Source organism: Physeter macrocephalus, chromosome 10 (assembly GCF_002837175.3).
Source record: "Physeter macrocephalus isolate SW-GA chromosome 10, ASM283717v5, whole genome shotgun sequence".
NCBI lineage: Eukaryota > Metazoa > Chordata > Mammalia > Artiodactyla > Physeteridae > Physeter > Physeter macrocephalus.
In genome coordinates this window covers 62,051,889-62,066,033 of record NC_041223.1, presented here as the reverse complement: position 1 = coordinate 62,066,033, position 14,145 = coordinate 62,051,889, and positions in this window count along the sequence as shown.

Genomic DNA, 14,145 nt, shown 5'->3' with positions numbered 1-14,145 from the left:
TATATGTATATGTATAACTGATTCACTTTGTTGTAAAGCAGAAACTAACACACCATTGTAAAGCAATTATACTCCAATAAAGTTGTGAAAATATATATATATATCTTAGTGGAGTATTGAAACAGTTTGTGATTGTTTAGGTTAGGGCTGTTGGTTTTTAGAAAATTATTTATAGGACTTAGTAAAGACAAGCTAGAGTTTTCTTACAATCAACACTATATCACATAAAATCATGTGTTTGCAGGTTTTAAGGAATCTTAATGATTATGCCAGTGGTTTCCATATACTTTAAAAAATTATAAAATACATTTTAAAAATGAAATTTTATTTAGAATCCCCAGCATACAAACAGATAATTGACATTTTACTAGCCTAAAGTATCATCTATGTTTATGTTTACAATATTTTCTTATTATAAAATCAGTCAATGAGTCTAGTATGACCTGATGATCGTACATTTGAAATTGGAGGGTATGTGTGCTGATTGCTCTCCTCTGGCTCCCTCAATGTATAATTTAGTTCTGTATTTTGACTTGGTTGCACAGTATCAGAATATCCTGAGACACACAGATAAGTAGTTGCAAATGATAATTTTCCTATAAAAGAGTGCCTTGAAATGTTTCATTCTCTTAAATTAACAGATAAAGAAGTTTGAAAGAGTAGAGGGAGAGAATTTTGGTTTCAGGATTGAATTAGTATCTATAACTCAAAACAGATCACAATTTTTACCCAGAGAATCAGCACCTAGAACTTAAAATAAACCCTAAAATTATCTCTAATTCTATGTTTTCAGGACACACTTTATTATGTATTCTCTTGTTACTGTACAACGAACTTTTGTCTGTCAGAGAATGTGGGCTGTGCTGATACACCATGTCAGTGTCTAGCAATTAGCTGAATGTGTGGCACACATGTGCTGGGGAAAACACCTGCCAGAACGGTACACAAATGGGATAACTGGTGGCACAGGAGAACACACTGGTATATGGATAATATTTATATTTAACATATTTCACTGTGTTTTTGAAATTAAAGTTGTGAAAATAGATGAATAAGTATTTCCAAGATTAAATATGGGGACTTCCCTGGTGGCTCAGTGTTTAAGAATCCTCCTGCCAATGCGGGGGACACAGGTTCGAGCCCTGGTCCGGGAAGATCCCACATGCCGCAGAGCAACTAAGCCTGTGAGCCACAACTACTGAACCTAAGCTCTAGAGCCTGTGCAGGTGCCACAACTACTGAAGCACACGTGCCTAGAGCCTGTGCTCCTCAGCAAGAGAAGCCACCGCAGCAAGAAGCCACTACACCGCAATGAAGAGTAGCCCCCGCTTGCCGCAACTAGAGAAAGCGTGCACGCAGCAACGAAGACCCAACCGAGCCATAAATAAATAAATAAATTTATTAAACAAAAAGATTAAATTTGAATCACATGTACGAGGATATCCTTAAAACACTAAGTTCTTCAGAAAAGTATCTCTAAATCATTAGCCAAATCCAATGATCCATTCAATTTTTTTTCACTAAAAAGTTATCCAGTACCCACGTTAATATTCCTGTGTCCCAGGGCAGTCTATTTTGTCCTTTGGCAACTCTGGCCATGAAAAAAATCCGTTTTTACAGTGAGCTGAATCATGTTTTCCTGAGACCTCTACCATATTTCAAGTTCTGTTCCTTGGGATCACACTGAACAAATCTGCATTTTGTCCTTATGATAATTCTTCAGATATTAGAGGATGATTCTTATATCTTATTTGATTTTCTCCATCTGAATGCCTAATATCCTTAGTTCCTTTAATTATTCTTCAAATAACTTGGTTTGGTTGCCCTTCCTTGTTTCCTCTCTTCCAAATGAATTACATAGCCTATATGCCCTCTAAGAAATGATACTTAGGCCTGAATACAGACCTGGATGTTGTTTGACTTCATAGAGATTTGTGATTATTACCCTACTCTCTCTGTATATAAAAAAAATTAAAGTTTCATTGAACTGATAAGAATCCATTAATTATGCTATTTACTCCATTTGATATTATTGCCAAAAAATTTTTTAACATCTTTATTGGAGTATAATTGCTTTACAATGGTGTGTTAGTTTCTGCTGTGTAACAAAGTGAATCAGCTATGGAAAGGAATACATATTCCTTTGTATATATATATGTATACATATAAACCCATATCCCCTCCCTCTTGCATCTCCCTCCCACACTCCCTATCCCACACCTCTAGGTGGTCACGAAGCACAGAGCTTATCTCCCTGTGCTATGCAGCTGCTTCCCACTAGCTATCTATTTTACATTTGGTAGTGTATATATGTCCATGCCACTCTCTCACTTCATCCCAGCTTACCCTTCCCCCTCCCTGTGTCCTCAAGTCCATTCTGTATGTCTGTGTGTTTATTCCTGTCCTGCCCTTTGGTTCATCGGAACCATTTTTTTTTTTTTTTTTTAGATTCCATATATATGTGTTAGCATATTTTTATGGCTGAGTAATATTCCTTTGTATATATGTGCCACATCTTCTTTATCCATTCATCTGTTGATGGACACTTAGGTTGCTTCATGTCCTGGCTATTGTAAATAGTGTTGCAGTGAACATTGTGGTACGTCACTCTTTTTGAATTATGGTTTTCTCAGGGTATATGCCCAGTAATGGGATTGCTGGGTCATATGGTAGTTCTATTTTTAGTTTTTTGAGGAACCTCCATACTGTTCTCCATAGTGGCTGTATCAATTTACATTCCCACCAACAGTACAAGAGGGTTTCCTTTTCTCCACACCCTTTCCAACATTTACTGTTTGTAGATTATTTTTGATGATGGCCATTCTGACTGGTGTGAGGTGATACCTCATTGTAGTTTTGATTTGCATTTCTTTAATGATTAGTGATGTTGAGCATCCTTTCATATGTTTGCTGGCAATCTGTATATCTTAAATATGTATATTTTGGTGTTGTCGTGATATTTCCTGCATTTGTTTTTGGGAACTAGAATGGAAGATTTTAAATTTAATTCAAATAAATATAACTTAGACTCATCTCATTCTACCCTATAATTTTTATTTTTGGTTCTGTCATCATTATATTTCTTTATACAGCCCTGTGAACTGAAAATGTGATAAAAATTACCTATGTTTATTTAAGTAAGGGATAAAGAAGAATTTTTAAAGTCACTAAGGAGAACTCTTTAAGTATCACTATTTTTAAAGTTAGGTGCATTGTGTCTATCACATTTCTAAAATATTCCAGTTTAGTAACTTTATTATTAGTGTAAAAATTATACTTAATTCATGTTATTTATCTAACATACTTACAATCTATAATTTCATTCTGGAGTTTTAATTGAGATTGATGTTAAATTTACCATTCTGTTTGATTGTGGATATTTCTGAACCTTTTTTTTTTGTTTTTTCCGTGTTGGACTGTTGCAACACTTTTAGTTTTTTGACACTCATGAATTAAAAAAAAAAATGGTGGGTGGTGAATTTTGGTGGTTCTAGGAAAGGCTTACTCTTATCCACCAACACAACTCAGAAAGTAGAATTTGCCTTAGTGAATTTATGAAAATCCAAGTTCTGTTGTTCAAATTTGAGCATGCTGTGAATGGATCTGTTTCTCAGGGATGAACTTTCACTAACCAAACTCATTGTAGACAGATGTACAAATAAAACTGTCATCCTATCAGTTTATAATGAGACACAACTCTTACAGAAGACTGAAGTATCCTGAATACAGATTTACATAACATTGAAATTTTACTCAGAGGGTTAACTTGGTAGGCATGAAATTGAATCTAGTATTTAATGGAAGGAGGCAGTTGCAGCAATTTCCTTAAGTTACATACCTTAGGTTAGGAATGAATAGTTCAAGTCTGTGAGCCAGAACATACTTTTGCTTCTCTTCTAGTCCCAAACTCTGGTTATTCTTGTTTCAGACATACCAATCTCTTTCAGATTGACAGGTCTTTCTTTCAGTATATTAATTCATTCAGTCAAGCCTTGTTGTCTGAGAGCCTCTCCTTTACTTAAGATGACTTTTGTATCTCTGATTCATTCTAATATATGTCAACTTTACAATTCTAAAGGAAATCTTACTTTTCTTATTTCCAAGTGGAAGAAACATCAAACATCTATATAAATTGGTGCCTGACTTCTGAATCTGGCATAGGTGGAATTTTGTCATCTGATACGTGTGTGTGTGTGTGTGTGTGTGTGTGTGTGTGTGTGTGTTTGACCTGTAAATACTTTTTAAATTTAAAGGCAATATTTACATTAGAAGTCTGGATTTTTGACTACTCTTGAAGAATTTTATTTTTCAATTTTAAGACCTGCCAGGTAAAGCCCAAATTCCCTCCCAACAAGTGACTGTAGCCGAGTACTGCCACCACTGTGGACAGAGCCTGTGCTCCCAAATTCACTAGTTCCCTACTAGCTACCTCACTCGTTTATACTACTCGAATGCCCCCTAGAGGCATTAAATACTGTCTTTAGCACCATTTTCTCCCTCACTCCTCCCCAAGAACACCCTCCAGCTTTCAACCATTTCCTTAAATATCGCCAACTGTGGTCCAGGAATCTCACTTGTAAGCTCTGTTAGTACCCTGAGATGTAATATGTCAGGTTAAAGACATTTGGACTCATTGGGGATGGCTAGATATGCTTTTGCAGTCTCTTTAATCATGTTTTTTTCTTTCCATTTTCTATTCAGTAATAATATATCTTGATTATAACAATATCAAGCAGTCTGTCGATTTCTCGTTTAATCATCACTTAAGTCATTGTTCCATAACAATAGTGAAATGTTTATCTGAATGTAAACATTTGCTATTATAAGTAATTATGAATAATCATTTGGCATGATATTCTGTGTAAACCTGTTAATAATAAAAAATATAATATTGCTTTATATTGCATAACAAAAATGTGAGGAGAAATATGGCAATATTGCTAGAAATCTTATGCCACAGGTAATATAAACAAAAGCTAGATTAAAAAAAACACTTGCTCTTACCAAAGCAGAAAAAGGAATGAAATAAACAGAACAGGTCTACCTAAGAGTGTTTTGCTGTGATTTTGCACAGATAAGAGAAACCAATAATGGAGAGATGCATTGTGGTTTAGTATAAAGATGGGCTTGGTTCTCAGTGAGCTGATTTCAAATGCTGACTGGTTTAGCCATGAGGGCTTGGGCAAGACTCTTCTGAATTGAGCCTTAGTTTCCTCAACTATAGAAATAAAATTAAGAAAAGAAGAGTTTTTTTCTCTTACTTTTTAAATCTCCTGTCTTCAGCAGATTTGGGGGTTCTGGAGAAAATGGAGCATGAGTGCATTCAGCTTTGTAATCTCTGTGTATCCCATAGGTGTTTGCCCTTAAATTTTTCAAGGCACCCTTCTTAATAGTTATCTTTATTTATTATGGATTTACTTGTACATTTAAGATAGCTTCTTTTGTTGGTTTCTTGTTGCTAATACATATAATGAATTCTCAAAATAACTTGTTTGTAGGATATAAAAAATTATAAGCCCAGAGATATAGGTACTTAATATTTTGTTTCAGTTTTGATCAATTTAGTGCTAGGAAGTTGAGGAAATAAAGGTTTTCAATAGTATTTGGTCCTGAAGCACTTAATGTGCAGAATGGTTATGTTACACCCTAGTGGAGAAATTCTGTTGAATAATGTTAAATATGATAGACTTTTATTGGAGACTTAAACATAGAATGGTTAAATGCAGAAAAATATTACACTTAAGAATATTGAATAGTTGTGATATTTTTTCAGTTATGTAATTTTGCTGATTTGCTTCACAAAGACTATAACTGTGTATTTGCCTGTGAGTGGATTTACTTTGAGCATTATAGAAAATGTGTTGGCTTTCTTATCTGCTGGTGACTTACCCTGCCTATAGCCCCCAGCCCCTAAAATACCTTGTAATTTCCTCCTAAAGCTATAAAATAACTCTTTTTATTTTGAAGATACAAGGTAGTTTTGGCCGTATAAACCTGGGTTCAAAACCTGAATGTAGTACTTATTAACTCTCAATTATTGGATAAATTATATAAAACTCATGGCCTTAGTTTCATCATCTATAAAATAAGGAAAATAATATTTACCCTAGAGAATGTTGTGAGAATTACATGAAGTTATAAATTTTGTCACTTAGAATATTCTGTGAATGTTAGTTTTTTTCTTCCTCTCTCCTTGCCTCCCTTCCTCCCCTCCTTCCTTCCTTCCTCCCTTTTATATCAAATGCGCTTAATGCATATATCATATGTATTTCTATGATATAATATTCATTTAAAAGCTCAACCCAATATTTTTGGGGCACCTCCTCTGTGTTAAAGCACTTTGTTAGACACTAGGATTCAGAGATGAGGAAGAAGATAATGTTCCTGTTTTCAAAGTGGTAAAAACTGAAATATAAGTAAACCAACAAATACAATACAATGTGACATGTTCCATTTTTCGTAGGAAGTGCTATAGACACCCAGGTCAGCCTGGAAGATCAGGAAAACCATCTGTAGTAGTATGCACTTAAGCTGTCAGTTAACTCGGAGGAGGAATGGATCCAGGTAGATAAGGAAGGGAATCAGGCTGAGGCCTAAGAGGACCTGGCATGTTTAGGAACCTGCAAATAGATTGGTGAGGCTCTAACCCATGGGATGAGGAGGCCCATGAAGGGAGCAGCAAATGTAATAGTAGAAGGAGATGAGATAATAAGGGGCTTTGTGTGCCATATTTAGAAGTTACACTATCTTCTACCTGATCTTCTTCAGAATTCTAATTTTGAATGGCTGCATAATATACACATAATTCATATGTTCTACTGCTTGTCTTTTTTTCTCTCTAGAAAATAATCCTTATGGTTCTGGTTCTCAACCTTGGCTACACATTAGAATCACCTGTGGTGGGGCTTAAAGGAAATAAAGCCTCAGCCCACCCCTGGAGATTATGATTAAATTGATGTGATGGTTTGGTTGGGGGATGTGATATCTTTGAGTGACTGCTGCCTCAAGCAATTTCATATTTCTGTTTGGACAGTTCAACATTTGTTCTTGTTAGGGATTTCCTCATTCATTCTTTCCTATATATTTGCTTTAGTTTATGATTTGCTTGAAGGATCTTCTCATAAAATCATCTCATATGTCCAACAAAATTAGGACCCAGAGTTATGACCATAAGATAGGAAGTCAAGACTAAATGGGAAAAGCAAGGGTTTTGATGTACAAAAGTTGAAATAAGGTAGGGTGAGTAAAATAATTCTTCATATAATTTCTGAAGAAACAAAGTTTTACTTATCATTTAGTCCTAGCTGATATTTCTCATCTAGGGACTACATTAGATGGTGAATTCTGTAGTGAACATCCACATGAATAAGTCTTTTCATGCTTTTTTGTAGTATTTCTAGCAGAGTTACTGGGTGAAGAGCATTATAACTCTAAAATGTATTGATTTACATTGTCACCAGCAATGAAAGAACACCCACCAGAACCCTAGAAGTGAAGCACCATGCTAATTGTGAATTTTCCCAATGTCTCAGAGTTCTGGCGGGAAACAAAATATACAACAGACTAGTTACACAGGTCGGCTATCTTGGAGGTAAAAGAGAAGAGGACAGAGATTGGAGAATTACTTTGGAGAGTGAGTTGTTTGTATTCTGTGGCATTTCCTCTCTTACTCCCCAGTGAGGAAGAGAGGGGATATTTCTCCATCTCAAGAGAAGATGAAGGAACGTCAAGAGAACTGTTCAGAGAAAATGCTTTATGTTCCCTGATAGTTAAGGGACACTGGGATTGGTTCCTAACCCATGCCTGAGAAGTCCAAAAGTGGCAGCTTGGGCCTGCGAATAGAGAGGAGCTGACTGTATTATCCCTGGCAAAGATAGTTGAGTTTTTCAGTGGTCTGAGTGAGCTAGGGGAAGGGAACCCAACTGTATCATCTAGAAAGGGACTCTGTTCTGGGAAACTAGCTTCCAGGAAAAGCAAGTCTTCTGGCTGAGGGGAGACTTTCCTGTAGATAGAAAATGGGTAGTATGAAGAAGCCTCAGAAACTAGGGACTGAGAGAGGTTGTTTTAAAAGCCAATGGTAAGAAGTCTTCCTCTACAGAGAAGGAACCTAGAAGTTCCCTGAAATGTCCCAGGAGAAAACAAGCAAGCCCTGATGTCACACACAGCTCATTAGTCATAATACAGTGTCCCATTCCTATAATCCACCTTCCCCAGACACAACTCTGCAGAGACCAAAATAGCAGCTAGAAAGGAGTTCTGAAGAGATAGAGTGAAGAAAAAGTAAAGAAGCTGCTTATATTGCTTACTTTCTATAGAAAGTTCTGAATCTAGGGCAGGCCCAAACAGAAGAATTTCATTAGTTGATGCTGTGGAGTTTTGATATTAGACCAGACTGAACTTTCACTTTATGCAAGTTATTGCTAGTAGCTTTCAGACCAGAGACAGTAGTGAGAAAGAGTAAGTTGGTTATTGCCTGCATATGACTAAAATCCAATACTCCTTCAGTAAACTCAACCATTACATCTTGTGAACATTTTCTCCTATATGTGCTTTTTATTTGTATTACCATTTTTCATTGATTGGCAGTTTTAAGTGACTGTGTATTAAAATCTGTTGATCTTTTCATTATTTCTTCTTTGCGTCAAAGCTGAAAAAGTGATTCTTTCAAAGTTATTCTATTCTATTTTTTTCTTATTTTCCAGCAATTGCTTTTTAAAAAAATATTTAGCTATTACATCTCCCTGTTTTTATTTTGGTATGTAGCAAAATGTTTATTAAATCAAGTTATCCCAGATTACTGTCCATGTCTGAAAATTGGCAAAATGTGGGCCTAAATGATTTTTTACTCCTCAGATAGGAAATTGGAGACATTCTTAGAAGTTTATTTTGTTCTTGAGTCTGAGGCTGAAAATAGCAGAAGAAATGGTTTGTGGACGGTGGGAGTGAGCTTAGTGTACTCCAGGCATCATTTGGTACAGTTGGTCACTTCCTCCTTTTAAAAGCTAGCCCTTCTCTTGCAAGAAGCCCAAGAGACTACTATCTTCATTTTCGTCTACCTCTTTTCCCATTCGTTTGGCTGATTTTTCCATTTCTATCCTAACACTAAATGTGGGAATTCCCCTGAATTTGGTTTTGGATCTGCGTTCCTTCTCTATATTTTCTTCCCAGACAACTCAAGCACTAATAATTTAAAACATATATTGGTGGCACTTAAATTTAAATCTTTCACCCTGACAGCTTCTCTGAGCTCTAGATTCATATGTTCAGCTTTCCCTCATCGTGGGAGAAATGGCTAAAATCATCTAAGCAGTTGCCAACTCATCCTTGACTTTTTTCTTTACACTTTCCTCCTATATCAAATTTTTTAACAAAGCAGCCAATCCCAAAGCCAAAATATATTTCTGTATGCTTTCTCTACATGTCTGGTTTTGCTGCTCTATTCCAAGTTGCTAACTGCTTTAGGCAATTAATAACATCCTAAAAAGACCCTTCTCCTTTTATGGTACTCTATCCTTTTTTCAAGGCATTTAACACAGTTGAAGTTATTTATTGGTTTCTTTGTCTGTTAACTTTCCTTTTCACTACACTGTAAGCTCACAAGGGTGTTGACTGAAAAAAAAAAAAACATCGTAAGAGCTGTGAGTTCAGTTTTATTTGGGGACTTACTGAGGACTATAGCCCAGGAGAAAGCCTCTCAGGTAGTGCTGATGAACTGCTCTGAAGAGGTGGCGGAGGGGGAGAGGTCAGTATATATATGATTTGGTGAAGGAGGTACGTGCAATCAGGCATATATCTCGGTAGAAGGTTGCTGCTAGTCAAGAGGAGCAGATGCCTCCGTAAATGATTTTAGTGATTTTCTAGATATGAGAAGATACGAGAATTGGGTTCATAAAATTTTCTCCTGAAAATATCTAACTATCTGAAAGCCTGTTCTATCAGTTTTTCCTAGAGGACGGAGTGCTTCATTCCTGATCTCCACCCTGAACTCCTTTCAGGGTGTGTTATGGTCAACAGCTACAGTGGCTAAGGACCTAATCTTGTAGAGCTGGATGGCGAGTGACATATTTTAGTTTGTAAGGGAAGGAACCATATTTGACTTGTTCTTCATGCCTTCAGTGCTTAGCACATTACCTGGTACATATTAAGTTCCTTATAAAGAGAAGACAATTCATTAAAAAACATGCTATATTGAATTTACTTTCCCTTTTCATACATTTTTATAATTTTACCATGGATAAAGTTCTTAAACTCTTGGGAACAGGTTTTTAAAAACCTGTCTATGGAAAGGTTGTATTAGATAATCCAAAGGGTCTTGTATAAAATTCTTTGCTTTTGTTATTTCCTAATTATCTGATCAGGTACTTGATTTAGTAACTAAAAATAAAACATTTATTTTATCAGTTTTATTATTTTATTGATTATGTATTTGTATGTTTCCATACTTTCAAGGTATGGAAATCCACTTACATGATATGATCTAATTCATTACTGATTGCCTTCATTTCCTACACACTAGCGTTTTGTAGGCCTATTTTATTCTCTACACTACAATATTTGTCTTCCTTTTCTTCTCACTGCTAGTTTTCAGCTGTTTCCTACCACTCTTCCTACTGCACACCATCTGTTGATTTGCACCAACAACAATCTCTGTTGAAAAATCTCCTAAGGATCCCTGACTTCAACTTCTTTTCCTTCTTATTGCTATAAGCTGTTGAACTTTGCAACTAATGCTATGTGTGATAATGGTTGTAATCCTGTTTTTCTCTACCTCCTTCTCTTTGCTGTTTTTTCCTTTAAGTGGTATATTTTGAAATAACAATATTTCTTATGACTTACAGTGTCTTAAAATTTCACTTTTAATAAAATCATCATACAGTGATTATGATTGATTTCATAAATTTGTCATTCATTCCATAATATTTATTGTTCATCTACTATGCATTAGGCAATGATGTTAAATAGGTATTTGCTATTCATATGGGCATCAGGTCTTGGAGATATTATTTTAATTAATTTTTTTAACTTTCACCAATTTCATTCATTTCAAATCATTGGAATTAATTTATGGGATTATAGTAATTTCTGTATTTAAATTTCAATTTTCTTGTAGTTCTTTAGTTTTCCAACTCTGAGCACCAACCAACTGATCTATCCTTTTTGTACATATAGGTTTTCAGTTGATAATTCTTAGTTAACAATACTTGCTGAGTCCTTACTGTGTGTTCTACATTGAGTGATAAAATAATCATAGCCCTACTCTCACGGAAACCAATTTTGGAAGAAGACAATGTTCTAGTAAACAAATAAATATGTAATTACAAATTCTGATAAATGCTTCGGAGAAAATAATGTGTATTGAGAGAGAATAACAAGGAAGAATTACTCTTGTTGATCCAGCTCAATATATTCAATTCAACCTCTTGCCTCAGTTATAGGCACACATTTTTCTCTTGTCTGCTATATGTTTCCATCATGTGTTAACATGTGGTGCCTCAAACTTAACATCTTCCTCTCCTCTTTCCCCTTCCCTTCCTCCTTATTCTTCACCTCCTCCTTCTCTTTCTTCTTCTTCATATTGCTTACTGAATGTTTACTTTCTGCCATGAAATGTGGTGGGAACTTTATAAATGTTAACTCTGTACATTTAAATTGCAGGGTAACTATTAATATTTGCACATTTTACTGATATGAGAATTGGATCTTTAAATAGGTGAAGTAACTTTTTTTGGTCACTCAGTAACAAATCTTCAAGCAGGGATTCTAACTCAGGTCTTCTGATTCCAAAGTTCATGTTCTTTATTGTGTGATGCCATCTTCCCAATATTTATTGTGTGTCCACTCTGTGCTAAGAAGATTATATGCATTTCTTTGTGTAATTTATAACAACTCCATGAAGTAGATCTTATCTTCATTTTACATATGAGACTCAGACATATTAAATAACTGTCCCAGTGTCACATAGATACATAGATAGGAAGAAACTGAAGTAGGATATGAGTCCAGATGCATCAGAATCTAAAGTCCATTCTTTCTGTGTTCACTATGTACCATCACTTCCTTCCATGACATAAGAATGTGTTTTTTATTTTTTATCGTGCCAAATAAGACCTTGATGCCGTAGATGAAGTCTTTAGACTCTATGAGATGTGCCCTCAGGAATTTGTCTATTAAATGAAAGATTCTACAGGTAGCTTATTTAATATTAATTAAAATTGTATAAAATGTAACTATAATGATTTTATTCATTTTGGAGCTAATGAGTCTCCCTGTCCTTGTTTTCAGGCTACAATGTTTCAAACAATTTGCTTCATCCAGGCCTGTAACTCTGTAGATGCTGCCGTTCTGTCAAGACAAACTTCAGCTTCCTCTATGAAATTACATTTAAATGAGAGATGATTTTCATGTCACATTTTATTCATTAATCCATTCAGCAGATATTTGAGTGTGTATAAGTGTCTGGCATAATACTAGGCACTGTGAATACAATGGCAGGGAGAAGCTCACATGGATCTTGCCTTATGGACAACTTAGTAATGGAGAGACACAAAAACCAAATAGTAACACAGATAAATACAAAATTACAAACTAAGATAAATGTGTTGCATTCAATGCTAAGAAAGTGTATCTGTCACTAGGAGGCTTGCAGGAGTAGTGAATTTAGGGATATCTATCAGGAAGGTTTCCCTTTGAGCTAGGATAAGAAGGATTTTTAAACTCTTAGTTATGCCTGTAGTACCTGGGAAGGAGTGTAGACACGGTACATTACTAGAAAGTTGTGCCATTAGTTGTTCTTGCATATCCTTGGAATTCAGTAGATAGTATAAAACATATTTATTCTTCTCATTAAGGCACTTATCAGTCCACAAAGAGGCCTCCTATAATTGGCATGTAAGAGATCTTTTATCTCTTTCTCTCATACTTCTCATTTCCCTCAGAATGCCATTGAAAGTCTTCTATCCATTTGTCCTTTGCTAGGGTCCCAGATCTGTCCTGTAGTTCCTGTATGCCTCTGGAGATGGCTTTATTGGGAAAAAAGTGGAAATAATTCCAGGTAACTGGAGCAGAACAAATAATCTTCTTGAGTGTGAGGGACAGAGAACAGCACATTCAAGAAACCAGGGAGGGAAGTAAGGGACAGTTACTGTGGCAGGATCACAGGGAAAGAGTGATTTGAAAAGAGATTGTAGAAAATGTATAAGTCAGACAGAGACTTGAACTCAAAGTTCAGCAAGTGCCTCAAGTGGAAAAGGATTAAAGAATGTTGGGCTGATTTCGCTGCATTTTCTCTTTCTCCAGGATCTTAGACCATTGAGTGTTGGCTGCTTTGGTAGTCCCACACTACAAATTTTGTTTCTCCAGATCCCTCAGACTGAAGAAAGCTCTAGGGTATCAGGATATCGCTTTTTTTCTCTGCCTCTGTGGCCTGTGCTGCAAATCTGTAGATTCCTGAGGGAAAAATGAGTGAAGTATGTTTGAATCAACCAAACACCTTCAAATCCTAGCTGCTCTAGTTGCTCTTTTATACCTTCAAAGTTTTTTTAAATTTCTTTTTTCTTTATTGCTCCAAAGAAGCATTAATTAGACTGACATCTGGCTTCTCAACAGAAACACTAGAAGCCAGAAGCACATGCCATAGTATCTTCCACCTTAATACCAAAACCTGATAAATACATTATTGTAATTGTAGTTTAATTCATTCATCCTAAAGAAAATATTAGTAAATATTATCCAGCAATATATAAAAAGGACAAGATATCAGGACTAAGTAGAGTTTATTCTAGGAATGCAAGGTTAATTTAACATTTGGAAGTTATTTAAGGAATTCACTACACTAAAAAAAGGAGAAAAATCACATGACTAACTCAGTAAACAAAAACATGTGATATAAATAACATTCATAATATATACTCTAAGCAAACTTGGAGGAAAAGAGAACTTCCTTAATCTCATATAGGGTGTGTTAAAAATTATAGGAAAATCATACCTTAATGGTGAAATGTTAAAATACGTTTGTCTGAGATCAAGTGATTAAAAAAATGCTTCTATCATCACATCTATTCAATGTTGTAATATTTTATTTGTAATATTGAATTAAAAAGAAAAATAAGGAAAAAGGAAATAAAGTTTTAAAGGAATAAATAAAAG